This window comes from Stenella coeruleoalba (genome assembly GCF_951394435.1).
Source record: "Stenella coeruleoalba genome assembly, chromosome: 3".
In the NCBI taxonomy this organism is placed as follows: domain Eukaryota; kingdom Metazoa; phylum Chordata; class Mammalia; order Artiodactyla; family Delphinidae; genus Stenella; species Stenella coeruleoalba.
The window spans coordinates 12,471,429-12,487,579 of record NC_137148.1 but is presented as its reverse complement, the minus strand read 5'-3'; the positions used below and the strand labels follow the sequence as shown (position 1 = coordinate 12,487,579).

At 40.7% G+C, this 16,151-nt stretch overlaps 1 protein-coding gene across 1 annotated transcript in view; it reads left to right on the top strand.

Moving 5' to 3' along the window:
* LOC307184062 (uncharacterized protein) overlaps positions 1–16,151 on the top strand; it is a 57,904-nt gene that overhangs the window by 25,285 nt on the left and 16,468 nt on the right. The window lies entirely within an intron of this gene.

Genomic DNA, 16,151 nt, shown 5'->3' with positions numbered 1-16,151 from the left:
CTTCCTGGTGCTGGACCTGACATGGAAAGCTTGACATGGGGCTCAGAACTCTCACTCCCATTGAAGAACCTCTGCAATATTATTATTCTCCAGTTTGTGAGTTGCCCACACAGAGGGAATGAGATTTAATTATATTGTGAGTCCACTCCTCCTACCTGTGTCGTTGTGGTTCCTTCTTTTATTTTTTTTAAAATTTCTTTTATTTATTTATTTTTGGCTGTGTTGGGTCTTCGTTTCTGTGTGTGGGCTTTCTCTAGTCACAGCAAGCAGGGGCTACTCTTCGTTGCAGTGTGCGGGCCTCTCATTGTGGTGGCTTCTCGTTGTGGAGCACAGGTTCTAGGTGTGCAGGCTTTAGTAGTTGTGGCTCATGGGCTCTAGAGCACAGGCTCAGTAGTTGTGTTGCATGGGCTTAGTTGCTCCACGGCATGTGGGATCTTCCTGGACCAGGGCTTGGACCTGTGTCTCCTGCATTGGCAGGTGGATTCTTAACCACTGCCCCACCAGGGAAGTCCCGTGGTTCCTTCTTTATGTCTTTAATTGTAGAAGATCTTTTCTGATGGGCTTTTGCATTGATGATTTTTCTGCAGATAGTTGTGATTTTTGTGTGCTTGTGAGAGGAAGTAAGCTCAGGGTCTTTCTATTTTGCCATCTTGGCTGCTCTGTCCTTCCTCATCATAAAAGGCCACCAACCCTACTGGATTAGGGACCCACCCTTATAACTTCATTTAACCTTACTTACCTCCCTAAAGGGCCTATCTCTAAATATAGTCACATTGGTCATAGGGCTTCAACCTATGAATTTAGGACTGGGGCAGGGGACACAATTCAGTGCATAACAGGAGGTGAAAATTGAAAACAGTGAGTGCGAGGGGAAAAATAACTAAGGAAAAGTGATACAGTGTGTTACTAGACTGGCTACCACTTCATACAAAACTTCAAAAAAAGAAAAAAAAAGGCTGGTCATTACTTGGCACATTGGACTCTTCCAGAAGGGCTGCAAGAAAGAATTCCATCTCAGACTATTCCATGGTAGGAAGATGCTACCTGCCTGACTTCCCACCCCCCACCCCCATCTCCTATTTCCTGTAAGTCGAGGTTCACCCCCACAGAAAGCTAACTCACCACGTTACTGTGTGGTGTCATCAAGCCTTTCAGTGGCCACTCAGGAGGCTAGATTCCATTCTGCATGATGTAGCATTTCATCCAAACCCAGAAGTTAGGGAGGGAAACAGCATGTGAGACTCCAAGCCTGGACCTTTAACTCAGACTTCAGCCAGTCTGACAAATGCAGCAAAAGTGGTGCTGGAGGGGGCACAGTCTAGGAGTTAAGCCATGTCTTTTGAAGGAAGGAGTCAGTTAAGACAGTCAGAGCTGTCTGATTCAGAACTACTACAGTTCTATCTAAGTACAGAGGTGGCTATCCTAAAGTCTCAACATTTCCTGAAAGGAGCACAACCCTGAATGAAGGTCATTGGGAAAGTATATTTTGATAGCCATAGAAGCAATAATTACATTTTAAATGAAATGTAATGAAAGTATCTAATAACTGAATAATATAATTCATCCAATTTGAATCTTGACAGATGAGTCTTAGCCTATAACAAATATTATGTTTGATATACTCTGTATCCAACTGTTAATGCTGGTTACTACACTGTATCCTTCAGATTTGCTTAAAAACCAATGGAGTAAATTATACTATAGTTTATTTTTCTCATGAAACATGTGAAACATCAAATTGCTGTGAAAAGTGTGAGGACTCAAGATACATGCAGAATGGCAGTCAAATTGAGAGCTGTCTTATCGCATCCAGGTAATTTTTAATTAAAGTGACATTGGGAAATAAGAAGGGAGATGACATGGGTTATACTTACTACAGGCCATTATGCCCTTGCTCTTTTAAGGAACAAAAATATATGACCTCTAGTAGTTGACACTCAATAATAAGGAATGTCATGACTGCCTGCCAAATAGTCTTAAATACTGAACTGTAGAACATCTTCATTGCCATTACCTCTTTTATGAGTTTTCAAATTACTTATTCCTGTTGTAGTCATTGTTAGTTTCTAGGTTTATCACATGCATGTGTGTGTGTTTGTGTGTGTTTTGTGTTTAGGGAGTGGAGCAGTTATTTCAAGTGGCTTATGGGAAGAAAGCAGACATGCTCAGCCAACAATATTAAAACTGTCCAAAGAATTGAAAATGTATATATAAGTTGTCACCTCCAAAGTAAACTGGAGTCAATGACAGAGTAGACAGGGATAGCCAGGCAGGTGTGTGTTAGGTGTGGCCACAGGAACAGCATTCCCAATGGCCTTACCATCTGTAAAGCATACCTACAAATTCTGTGAACCAGAGGCAGATAATTAAGATGATAGTTCTGAGGCCAGAAGCCACACAAAACTCTGAGATCCACACACAGTATATCACGTCTCCTCAGTTAGAAATTTGTTCTTTTACTGATACCCGAGCGCCCATGACCTCCAAATATCAACCTGTAGCCCCATCTTCCCTATCAAGCTCCAGACCATGTACTCCACCTCGAAGTTCCACCTCAAAATCATCATGCCTCAAACTGAATCTGTCACAAGTCTCACAACCCTGCCATTCCTTCCACATTTCCTATCCTAGGTAATGATATTGCAAGTCACTTATTCTCTTAAGTTAGCCATTTAATTCATCCTTTCATAAGTAGTTTTTGGTGGTCGGCACTGGGGATATAACAGTAAACACAGCGAAATCCCCTTCCTTATGAATCTTATATTGTACTGGTGAAATGGGCAATAGCTAAAACACACAGGGGTGTGTGTGTGTGTGTGTTAGTATCAAGCTCTATGGGGAAAAAATAAAGCAGAGTAAAGGGATAGTGAATGACAAAATATGCTATGCTATATAGGTTATCAGAAAAGTCCCAGTTTTATTAAATTCCTCTCTCTTCTTCGCCTCCTGTGTCCAATTGGTCATTAAGCCCTGTCATTGATCTCCCTGCCTCTGGTGTCTCTCCTCCATCTCACTACATTTTCCATGCTTCCATCCAAGTCATTCTTTTAAAATTCAAATGACTGTTCCTATTGACTATTATTTTCTTTTAATGGAGTATAATTGCTTTACTATGGTGTGATATTTTCTACTTTATAACAAAGTGAATCAGTTATACGTATGCATATGTTCCCATATCTCTTCCCTCTTGCGTCTCCCTCCCTCCCAGCCTCCCTATCCCACCCCTCTAGGTGGTCACAAAGCACCGAGCTGATCTCCCTGTGCTATGCGGCTGCTTCCCACTAGCTATCTGTTTTACGTTTGGTAGTGTATATATGTCCATGCCATTCTCTCGCTTTGTCACAGCTTACCCTTCCCTCTCCCCATATCCTCAAGTCCATTCTCTAGTAGGTCTGTGTCTTTATTCCTGTCTTACCCCTAGGTTCTTCATGACTTTTTTTTTTTTCTTAGATTCCATATATATGGGTTAGCATATGGTATTTGTCTCTTTCTGACTTACTTCACTCTGTATGACAGACTCTAGGTCCATCCACCTCACTACCAATAACTCAATTTCGTTTCCTTTTATGGCTGAGTACTATTCCATTGTATATATGTGCCACATCTTCTTTATCCATTCATCCGATGATGGACACTTAGGTTGTTTCCATCTCCTGGCTATTGTAAATAGAGCTGCAATGAACATTTTGGTACATGACTCTTTTTGAATTATGGTTTTCTCAGGGTATATGCCCAGTAGTGGGATTGCTGGGTCATATGGTAGTTCTATTTGTAGTTTTTTAAGGAACCTCCATACTGTTCTCCATAGTGGCTGTACCAAGTCACATTCCCACCAGCAGTGCAAGAGTGTTCCCTTTTCTCCACACCCTCTCCAGCATTTATTGTTTCTAGATTTTTTGATGATGGCCATTATGACTGGTGTGAGATGATATCTCATTGTAGTTTTGATTTGCATTTCTCTAATGATTAATGATGTTGAGCACTCTTTCATGTGTTTGTTGGCAGTCTGTATATCTTCTTTGGAGAAATGTCTATTTAGGTCTTCTGCCCATTTTTGGATTGGGTTGTTTGTTTTTTTGTTATGGAGCTGCATGAGCTGCTTGTAAATTTTGGAGATTATTCCTTTGTCGGTTGCTTCATTTGCAAATATTTTCTCCCATTGTGAGGGTTGTCTTTTGGTCTTGTTTATGGTTTCCTTTGCTGTGTAAAAGCTTTAAAGTTTCATTAGGTCCCATTTGTTTATTTTTGTTTTTATTTCCATTTCTCTAGGAGGTGGGTCAACAAAGATCTTGCTGTGATTTATGTCATAGAGTGTTCTGCCTATGTTTTCCTCTAAGAGTTTGATAGTTTCTGGCCTTACATTTAGGTCTTTAATCCATTTTGAGCTTATTTTTGTGTATGGCGTTAGGGAGTGTTCTAATCTCATACTTTTACATGTACCTGTCCAGTTTTCCCAGCACCACTTATTGAAGAGGCTGTCCTTTCTCCACTGTACATTCCTGCCTCCTTTATTGAAGATAAAGTGACCATATGTGCATGGGTTTATATCTGGGCTTTCTATCCTGTTCCATTTATCTATATTTCTGTTTTTGTGCCAGTACCATACTGTCTTGATTACTGAAGCTTTGTAGTGTAGTCTGAAGTCAGGGAGCCTGATTCCTCCAATTCCGTTTTTCGCTCTCAAGATTGCCTTGGCTATTCGTGGTCTTTTGTGTTTCCATACAAATTGTGAAATTTTTTGTTCTAGTTCTGTGAAAAATGCCAGTGGTAGTTTGATAGGGATTGCATTGAATCTATAGATTGCTTTGGGTAGTAGAGTCATTTTCACAATGTTGATTCTTCCAATCCAAGAACATGGTATATCTCTCCATCTATTTGTATCATCTTTAATTTCTTTCATCAGTGTCTTATAAATTCCTACTTAGAGGTCTTTTGTCTCCTTAGGTAGGTTTATTCCTAGATATTTTATTCTGTGTTGCAATGGTAAATGGGAGTGTTTTCTTAATTTCACTTTCAGATTTTTCATCATGAGTGTATAGGAATGCCAGAGATTTCTGTGCATTAATTTTGTATCCTGCTACTTTACCAAATTCATTGATTAGCTCTAGTACTTTTCTGGTAGCATCTTTAGGATTCTCTATGTATAGTATCATGTCATCCGCAAACAGTGACAGATTTACTTCTTCTTTTCTAATTTGGATTCCTTTTATTTCCTTTTCTTCTCTGATTGCTGTGGATAAAACTTCCAAAACTATGTTGAATAAGAGTGGTGAGAGTGGGCAATCTTGTCTTGTTCCTGATCTTAGTGGAAATGCTTTCAGTTTTTCACCATTGAGGACGATGTTGGCTGTGGGTTTGTCATATATGGCCTTTATTATGTTGAGGGAAGTTCCCTCTATGCCTACTTTCTGCAGGGTTTTTATCATAAATGGGTGTTGAATTTTGTCAAAAGCTTTCTCTGCATCGATTGAGATGACCATAAGGTTTTTCTCCTTCAGTTTGTTAATATGGTGTATCACATTGATTGATTTGCATATATTGAAGAATCCTTGCATTCCTGGAGTAAATCCCACTTGATCCTTTTAATGTGCTGTTGGATTCTGTTTGCTAGTATTTTGTTGAGGATTTTTGCATCTATGTTCATCAATGATGTTGGCCTGTAGTTTTCTTTCTTTGTGACATCCTTGTCTGGTTTTGGTATCAGTGTGATGGTGGTCTCGTAGAATGAGTTTGGGAGTGTTCCTCCCTCTGCTATATTTTGGAAGAGTTTGAGGATAGGTGTTAGCTCTTCTCTAAATGTTTGATAGAATTCGCCTGTGAAGCCATCTGGTCCTGGGCTTTTGTTTGTTGGAAGATTTTTAATCACAGTTTCAATTTCCATGCTTGTGATTGGTCTGTTCATATTTTCTATTTCTTCCTGATTCAGTCTTGGCAGGTTGTGCATTTCTAAGAATTTGTCCATTTCTTCCAGGTTGTCCATTTTATTGGCATAGAGTTGCTTGTAGTAATCTCTTATGATCTTTTGTATTTCTGCAGTGTCAGTTGTTACTTCTCCTTTTTCATTTCTAATTCTATTGATTTGAGTCTTCTCCCTTTTTTTCTTGATGAGTCTGGCTAATGGTATATCAATTTTGTTTATCTTCTCAAAGAACCAGCTTTTAGTTTTATTGATCTTTGCTATTGTTTCCTTCATTTCTTTTTCATTTATTTCTGATCTGATCTTTATGATTTCTTTCCTTCTGCTAACTTTGGGGTTTTTTTGTTCTTCTTTCCCTAATTGCTTTAGGTGCAAGGTTAGGTTGTTTATTCGAGTTGTTTCCTGTTTCTTAAGTTAGGATTGTATTGCTATAAACTTGCCTCTTAGAACTGCTTTTGCTGCATCCCATAGGTTTTGGGTCATCGTGTCTCCATTGTCATTTGTTTCTAGGTATTTTTTGATTTCCTCTTTGATTTCTTCATGATCACTTCATTATTAAGTAGTGTATTGTTTAGCCTCCATGTGTTTGTATTTTTTACAGATCTTTTCTTGTAGTTGATGTCTAGTCTCATAGCGTTGTGGTCGGAAAAGATACTTGATAGAATTTCAATTTTCTTAAATTTACCAAGGCTTGATTTGTGACCCAAGGCATGATCTATCCTGAAGAATGTTCCATGAGCACTTGAGAAAAATGTGTATTGTGTTGTTTTTGGATGGAATGTCCTATAAATATTAATTAAGTACATCTTGTTTAATGTATCATTTAAAGCTTGTGTTTCCTTCTTTATTTTCATTTTGGATGATCTGTCCATTGGTGAAAGTGGAGTGTTAAAGTCCCCTACTATGAATGTGTTACTCTGGATTTCCTCTTTTATGGCTGTTAGTATTTGCCTTATGTATTGGGATGCTCCTATGTTGGGTGCATAAATATTTACAGTTGTTATATCTTCTTCTTGGATTGATCCCTTGATCATTATGTAGTATCCTTCTTTGTCTCTTGCAATAGTCTTTATTTTAAAGTCTATTGTGTCTGATATGAGAATTGCTACTCCAGCTTTCTTTTGGTTTCCATTTGCATGGAATATCTTTTTCCATCCCCTCACTTTCAGTCTGTATGTGTCTCTAGTCCTGAAGTGGGTCTCTTGTAGACAGCATCTATATGGGTCTTGTTTTTGTATCCATTCAGCCAGTCTGTGTCTTTTGGTGGGAGCATTTAGTCCATTTACATTTAAGGTAATTATCGATATGTGTGTTCCTATTCCCATTTTCTTAATTGTTTTGGGTTTGTTATTGTAGGTCTTTTCCTTCTCTTGTGTTTCTTGCCTAGAGAAGATCCTTTAGCATTTGTTGTAAAGCTGGTTTGGTGGTGCTGAACTCTCTCAGCTTTTGCTTGTCTGTAAATGTTTTAATTTCTCCATCAAATCTGAATGAGATCCTTGCTGTGTAGAGTAATCTTGGTTGTAGGTTTTTCTCCTTCATTACTTTAAATATGTCCTGCCAGTCCCTTCTGGCTTGCAGAGTTTCTGCTGAAAGATCAGCTGTTAACCTTATAGGGAGTCCCTTGTGTGTTATTTGGTTTTTTTCCCTTGCTGCTTTTAATATGTTTTCTTTGTACTTAATTTTTGAAAGTTTGATCAATATGTGTCTTGGCATGTTTCTCCTTGGATTTATCCAGTATGTGACTCTCTGTGCTTCCTGGCCTTGATTAACTATTTCCTTTCCCATATTATGGATGTTTTCAACTATAATCTCATCAAATATTTTCTCAGTCCCTTTCTTTTTCTCTTCTTCTTCTGGAACCCCTATAATTCGAATGTTGGTGCGTTTAATGTTGTCCCAGTGGTCTCTGAGACGGTCCTCAGTTCTTTTCATTCTTTTTTCTTTATTCTGCTCTGCAGTAGTTATTTCCACTATTTTATCTTCCAGGTCACTTATCCGTTCTTCTGCCTCAGTTATTCTGCTATTGATCCCTGCTAGAGTATTTTTAATTTCATTTATTGTATTGTTCATTGTTGCTTGTTTCATCTTTAGTTCTTCTAGGTCCTTGTTAAATGTTTCTTGCATTTTCTCTATTCTATTTCCAAGATTTTGGATCATCTTTACTATCATTATTCTGAATTCTTTTTCCGGTAGACTGCCTATTTCCTCTTTATTTATTAGGTCTGGTAGGTTTTTATCTTGTTCCTTCATCTGCTGTGTGTTTTTATGTATTCTCATTTTGCTTATCTTACTGTGTTTGGGGTCTCCTTTTTGCAGGTTCGTAGTTCCCGTTGTTTTGGTGTCTGTCTCCAGTGGCTAAAGTTGGTTCAGTGGGTTGTGTAGGCTTCCTGGTGGAGGGGACTAGTGCCTGTGTTCTGGTGAATGAGGCTGGATCTTATCTTTCTGGTGGGCAGGTCCACGTCTGGTGGTGTGTTTTGGGGTGTCTGTGGACTTATGATTTTAGGCAGCCTCTCTGCTAATGGGTGGGGTTGTGTTCCTGTCTTGCTAGTTGTTTGGCATAGGGTGTCCAGCACTCTAGCTTGCTGGTCGTTGAGTGAAGCTGGGTGCTGGTGTTGAGATGGAGATCTCTGGGAGATTTTCACCATTTGATATTATGTGGAGCTGGGAGGTCTCTTGTGGACCAGTGTCCTGAAGTTGGCTCTCCCACCTCAGAGGCACAGCACTGACTCCTGGCTACAGCACCAAGAGCCTTTCATCCACACGGCTCAGAATAAAAGGGGGAAAAAGTAGTAACAAAGAAAGGGGGGGAGGGGGAGGGGGGGCAGAGAGAGGGAGGAAGGAAGGAAGAAAGAAGGAAAGAAAGGATAAAATAAAATAAAGTAAGATAAAATAAAATAAAGTTATTAAAATAAAAAATAATTATTAAGAAAAAAAATTTTTTTAAGTAAAAAAATACAGATGGATAGAACCCTAGGACAAATGGTGAAAGGAAAGCTATACAGACAAAATCTAACACAGAAGCATACACATACACACAAAAAGAGGAAAAGGGGAAAAAAATAATAAATCTTGCTCTCAAAGTCCCCCTCCTCAATTTGGGATGATTCATTGTCTATTCAGGTATTCCACAGCTGCAGGGTACATCAAGTTGATTGTGGAGCTTTAATCCACTGCTCCTGAGGCTGCTGGGAGAGATTTCCCTTTCTCTTCTTTGTTCTTACAGCTCCCAGGGGCTCAGGTTTGGATTTGGCCCCGCCTCTGCGTGTAGGTCGCTGGAGGGCGTCTGTTCTTCCCTCAGACAGGAAGGAGCCGCTGCTTCGGGGACTCTGGCTCACTCAGGCCGCGCGCGGGGGTGGGGGGCACGGAGTTGGGGGCGGGCCTGCGGCGTCAGAGGCGGCGTGACGTTGCGGCAGAGGCCGGCGTGACGTTGGCCGAGCCTGAGGCTCGCTGTGTGTTCTCCTGGGAAAGTTGTCTCTGGATCCCAGGACTCTGGCAGTGGCGGGCTGCACAGGCTCCCCGGAAAGGAGGTGTGGATAGTGACCTGTGCTTGCACACAGGCTTCTTGGTGGCGGCAGCAGCAGCCTTAGCGTCTCATGCCCGTCTCTGGGGTCTGCGCTTTTAGCCGCGGCTCGCGCCCGTCTCTGGAGCTCCTTTAAGCAGCGCTCTTAATCCCCTCTCCTCGCGCACCAGGAAACAAAGAGGGAGGAAAAAGTCTGTTGCCTCTTCGGCAGGTCCAGACTTTTTCCGGACTCCCTTCCGGCCAGCCGTGGCACACTAACCCCCTGCAGGCTGTGTTCACGCCGCCAACCCCAGTCTTCTCCCTGCGCTCCGACTGAAGCCCGAGCCTCAGCTCCCAGCCCCGCCCGCCCCGGCGGGTGAGCAGACAAGCCTCTCGGGCTGGTGAGTGCCGGTCGGCACCAGTCCTCTGTGCGGGAATCTCCCCCCTTTGTCCTCCCCACCCCTGTTGCTGTGCTCTTCTCCGCAGCTCCGAAGCTTCCCCCTCCGCCACCCGCAGTCTCCGCCCACGAAGTGGCTTCCTAGTGTGTGGAAACCTTTCCTCCTTCACGGCTCCCTTCCACTGGTGCAGGTCCCGTCCCTATTCTTTTGTCTCTGTTTATTCTTTTTTCTTTTGCCCTACCCAGGTACGTGGGGAGTTTCTTGCCTTTTGGGAGGTCTGAGGTCTTCTGCCAGCGTTCAGTAGGTGTTCTGTAGGAGTTGTTCCACGTGTAGATGTATTTCTGATGTATCTGTGGGGAGGAAGGTGATCTCCGCGTCTTACTCTTCCGCCATCTTCCCCCTCTCTTCCCTATTGACTATTATTGATGTGACATTCCACTTTCTTCACAATTTGGTCCATCCTACCTTCTAAACTATAACATCTACACTCTTCAGTTGCCTGTGAGAATTAATTTCTCCGCCTATATTGGTTCCAAATGTAGATAGGAATAGAACAGGTTTATCAATATTTGTTTTCCATTAGTCTCTCAATTATCATGTGATCTCCTTTGGGTAAAGACTATACCACCATTCTTTATGTCCCCACACCTGGCCCGGTTCCTGGCACAGAGTTAGTAACAAGTAAATATTTGCTTGGTTCATTTGAAGTACAAAAAATAATTTCTATTGAAATTAAATTTTCCTCCTCTTCCAGTAGAAGCTAGCTCTGGCAGAATTTCACAGTGTCTAATTGTTACCTGATTATCCAAAGCTTTATAACTGTTGCCCTTGGAGACATCCCAGCAGAGTGATATTACCTAGACCACCAGGTGATAGGAAATTTTGTTCCCCAGGTGTCATAATAATTCCTAGTGAGTCCTTCCCAGAATTTAGCTTTGTGAACTCCAGGTGAGCTTTGTCAGTTCTGCACCTGCTCTGAAATTTTTGACAAAGGAGAGGGTGGAGGTTGACAGAGCCCATGTTTCTGTAAAGCTCTCATCTTTCTGACATTATGTAGGGCAGGGTAATGACTGAAGTGGTGACTTGACTGAGAAGACTCTTATATGAGGATTTTTGTTGTAGACTGTGTCTTCTCCATAATCCAGTAGTGAACAGTGGTTAAAGACAAAAACCAAAATCAAAAAAACCCAAAGCAAAATAAAACAAAAAAATTCTTGCTTTACTCTAATTCTGGTGACACCAGCAGAGAAAAGTTCAAAGCCAATTTTAATCATTCATATAGCATCCTCAAAAGATGGAAAATTAAACCTGCAGTTTACTATCTTCTAGAGATCACAGTGACATCAAAAATCGAACTCAGGTCTTCTGACTCCCACTATATATTTATTTTTTAAAGTAAATGTACAGAGGAATTATTTGGGTAAAATATAAAAAGTATTTCAGATGGCCCTGTAATGACTTTAAGATACTAGGGGAAAACACTTTGAAAGCTAAATAAATTAATAGTGAATTTCAGATGTTTGTAAATTAAGCTATTAGATAACTCTCATTTTCTGTCCAACAAAATAAGCATTTAAAAATAAAGATTAATAAATATCATTTACCCTTATGAACAAATCAAACTTTGAATGTTTGAATGATTCTTCAATTATACTGATAGCAATTATTGATTTTTAGCAGGAGGAAGAACATTCCCTTAACTGAAACAAATAATGGAAAACTGCCCATGTAGGGAAAATACATTTTTAGCTCAGGGATATGAGAAGATATTTTTCAACTCAGTGTAGGTGTTGGATAAATGCTATATTTGAAAGTTTTTTAAATTAAATTTATTTTATTTTTAATGACGTATAGTTGATTTACAATGTTGTGTTAGTTTCTGGTGTGTAACAAAGTGATTCAGTTATATATATGTGTGTATATATATATATGAATATATATTCTTTTTCATATTCTTTTCCATTATAGGTGATTACATGATATAGCATATAGTTCCCTGTGCTATACAGTAAATCCTTGTTTATCTATTTTATATATAGTAGTTTGTATCTGCTAATCTCAAACTCCTATTTCATCCCTCTTCCACCCACTTTCCCCTTTGTAACCATACGTTTGTTTTCTATGTCAGTGAGTCCATTTCTGTTTTGAAAATAAGTTCATTTGTATCATATTTTAGATTCCACATATAAGTGATATCATATGATATTTGTATTTCTCTGTTGGGCTTACTTCACTTAGTATGATCATTTCTAGGTCCATCCATGTTGCTACAAATGGCATTATTTCATTCCTTTTAATGGCTGAGTAATATTCCAGTGTGTGTGTGTGTGTGTGTATGTATATATATATATATATATATATATATATATATATATATATATATATATACATACCACATCTTCTTTATCCATTCATCCATCAATGGACACTTTGGTTTCCTCCCTTTCTTGGCTGTTGTAAATAGTGCTGCTATGATCATTGGGGTGAATGTATCTTTCCACATTAGTGTTTTCATCTTTTCTGGATATATAACTAGTAGTGGGATTGCTGGGTCATATGGTAACTCTATTTTTAGTTTTTTAAGGAACCTCCATACTGTTCTCCATAATAGTGGCTGCACCAATTTACATTCCCACCAAAAGTGTAGGAAGGTTCCCTTTTCTCCACACCCTCTCCAGCATTTGTTATTTTTAGATTTTTAAGATGATGGCCATTCTGACTTGGTGTGAGGTAAGATCTCATTGTAATTTTGATTTGCATTTCTCTAATAATTAGTGATGTTGAGCAGCTTTTCATGTGCTGTTGGCCATCTATATGTCTTCTTTGGAGAAATGTCTGTTTAGGTCTTCTGTCCATTTTTTGATTGCATTGTTTGTTTTTTTGTTGAGTTGTATGATCTGTTTGTATAGTTTGGAAATTAATCCCTTGTCAGTCGCATCATTTGCATATATTTTCTGTCAGTGTGTAGGTCGTTTTTTCATTTTTTTTTTAAGATGTTGGGGGTAGGAGTTTAATAATTAATTTTTGCTGTGTTGGGTCTTCATTTCTGTGCGAGGGCTATCTCTAGTTGTGGCAAGCGGGGGCCACTCTTCATCGCGGTGTGCGGGCCTCTCACTATCGCGGCCTCTCTTGTTGCGTAGCACAGGCTCCAGACGCACAGGCTCAGTAGTTGTGGCTCACAGGCCTAGTTGCTCTGCAGCATGTGGGATCCTCCCAGACCAGGGCTCGAACCCGTGTCCCCTGCATTAGCAGGCAGATTCTCAACCACTGCGCCACCAGGGAAGCCCCATCTTTTCATTTTGTTTATGGTTTCCTTTGCTGTGCAAAGCTTATAAGTTTGATTAGGTTCCATTTGTTTAATTTTGCTTTTACTTCTATTGCCTTAGGAGACTGACCAAAGAAAACATTGCTATGATTTATGTCAGAGAATGTTTTGCCTATGTTCTCTTCTAGGAGTTTTATAATGCCCTGTCTTATATTTAAGTTTTTAAGTCATTTTGAGTTTATTTTTGTTATAGTGTGAGGATGTGTTCTAACTTCATTGATTTACATGCGGCTGTCCAGCTTTCCCAGCACCACTTACGGAAGAGACTCTTTTCTCCACTGTATATTCTTACCTTCTTTATCGAAGATTAATTGACCACAGGTGTGTGGGTTTATTTCTGGGCTTTCTATTCTGTTCCATTGATCCATATGTCTGTTTTTGTGCCAGTAACATGGTGTTTTGATTACTGTAGCTTTGTAGTATTGTCTGAAGTCTGGGAGGGTTATGCCTCCTACTTCATTCTTTTTCTTCAGGATTGCTTTGGCAATTCTGGGTCTTTTATGGTTCCATATAAATTTTAGGATTATTTGTTATAGTTCTGTGAAAACTGTCATGGGTAATTTGATAGGGATTGCATTAAATCTGTAGATTGCTTTGGGTAGTATCGTCATTTTAACTATTTTAATTCTTCCAATCCAAGAGCATGGGATATCTTTCCATTTCTTTAAATCATCTTCAGTTTCCTTTATTAATGTTTTATAGTTCTCAGCATATAAGTTTTCACCTCCTCAGTCAGGCTTATTCATAAGTATTTTATTTTTTTGGATGCGAATTTTAAAGGGACTTTTTTTTTTACGTTCCCCTTCTTTTACGTTTTGCTTGTCTGAGAAATTCTTTATCTCTCCTTCTATTCTAAATGATAATCTTGCTGGGCAGAGTATCCTAGGTTGCAGGTTTTTCTCTTGCAATGGTTCTGTAGAGAACCATTGCCACTTCTCTCTTGCAATGGTTCTGTAGAGAAATCAGCTTATAGCCTTATGGGGATTCCCTTGTGACTAACTCTTTGTTTTTCTCTTGCTACCTTTAGAATCTTCTCTTTATCTTCAACTTTTTCCATTTTAATTATAATATGTCTTGGTGTAGGTTTGTTTTGGACCCTCTGTGCTTCCTGTACCTAGATATCTGTTCCCTTCTTTAGGTTTGGGAAGTTTTCAGCCATAATTTTTTCAAAAACATTTTTGATCCCCTTTTCTCTTTCTTCTTCTTCTGGGATCCCTATTATGTGTAGATTGGCTTGCTTTATATTGTCCCATAGGTCTCACAATGCTTTCATTTTTTTTTCGTTTGTCTTTCTGTCTGCTGTTCTCATTGGGTGGTTTCCATTATTTTATCTTCCAGATCACTTATTCATTGTTCTATATTATCTAGTTTGCTATTTATTGCCTTTAGCTTGGCTTTTGTCTCAGCAGATGAATTTTCTAATTTTTCTTGACTCCTCTTTATAGTTTCTAGCTCCTTGTTACAGTGATCTGCATTTCTATCGATAGCCTTTCTTAATTCCTTCAGTATTTTTATTACCTCCATTTTGAACTCGTGATCTTGCAGGCTGGAGAGGTCTCTTTCATTGTTTGTTCTTTCTGGGGATTCTCTTATTCTTTTAATTGAGACTGGTTCCTCTGCTTCTTCATTTTTCTTATATTTCTCTGACTGTATGAATTTACCCACTGTGTTCTTGAGGGTGTGGGAGCATCCCTGTGTAACCTGCATGAGTCTTATATTTTTGGGGTGAAGACTGTTTTTAGTATGGATGCCTTCCACATCTTTCCTCAGTGTGTGCTGAGTGTTGTCTCCTTGATAGGGGGCTTGATTGGTGTTGTGGTGACCGCAGCCTGCACTGGATGTTGAGTGGGGCCTCCTCTTTGCTCTGTGGTTGTCACAGCCCTATTGGGGGCAGGGTCTGCTCCTTATTTGTTGAAGTATTAGCTCTCAGATCTGTTTCTGAGCTGCAGTTTGAGGTTGATGGTACTGGAGTACCCACTGCAAGAGGAGCCACTGAGTATTCCTTCATAAGAGCTTTCCACCTGGAAGTGTGCTCTCTGGGGTTGCCTGTCACCCATGCATGCTCAGAAAGTATACTGCCCTTGGTCCCACCTCAGCTGTGGGAATTCTGGCACCCAGCCTGGGTGTCCCTTAGGCTCCATGCTCACAAAGCCACCAGCACAGATATGTTGAGCAGGCACTGTGACCCACCATAGTTCTACCCCTGGGTGCTACGGGATCAGCCCAGACCGCAGCTGCACCTCTGCCTGCTTACACTTGCAAAGCCTGCAGCTGCTAACACCAGACCCACCCTAGCCATGGGAGCACCAGTAATCCACTGGATGTCCCACAGGTGCTAAGTTTACAAAGGCCCTGGTGGTGTAAATCACCAATGTCATACAGCTGTAGGGATATGGCTCTACAGATTTTAGCCCTGCTTCAAAGTCACATGGACCCAGGGATCAGTTCAGACTTCAGCCCTGCCTCTGTGGGTCAGCAACCCACTAGCACTTGCGTGCTCCCAGAGCTTGTAGAGGCAGATGCATGCCTGCTGTAGGCACACATAGAATGAGGCTGCTGTCAGGGCCCTACCCCTCACTCCCTGCACATGTTAACAATGGGGCTGCTACGGCAGATCTGGGCTCTGTCCTGAGCACACCCCCAGTTGCGACCTGGACCACACTCCAGCTCCTTTGGGCTGTCTCCCTGCAGCCAACCCCAGTCCTCTCCCCAGGTCTGTCCACTGAAGCCTGAGTTTCAGCACCAAGACCCTGCACACACCAGCAGATGCACATCTCAGGCTGGGGAGTGCAGTGAGGTGTCCAGGACCGTCTGTCCTGGTCTGTCTCTGTTCTGCCTGCCATAAGCCAGTTGCTGCACTCTCCTGTGAGCCTCTGAAGCTCCCTATTTGTCCCAAATGATCTCCCAACTGGTGAAGGGAGTTCCCAGGGTGAGGAAAGCCTTCTTTCACAGCCCCCTCCCAGGGGCGCAGGTCCCATCCTAATTCCTTTTATTTTTTCCTTTCACCCTATC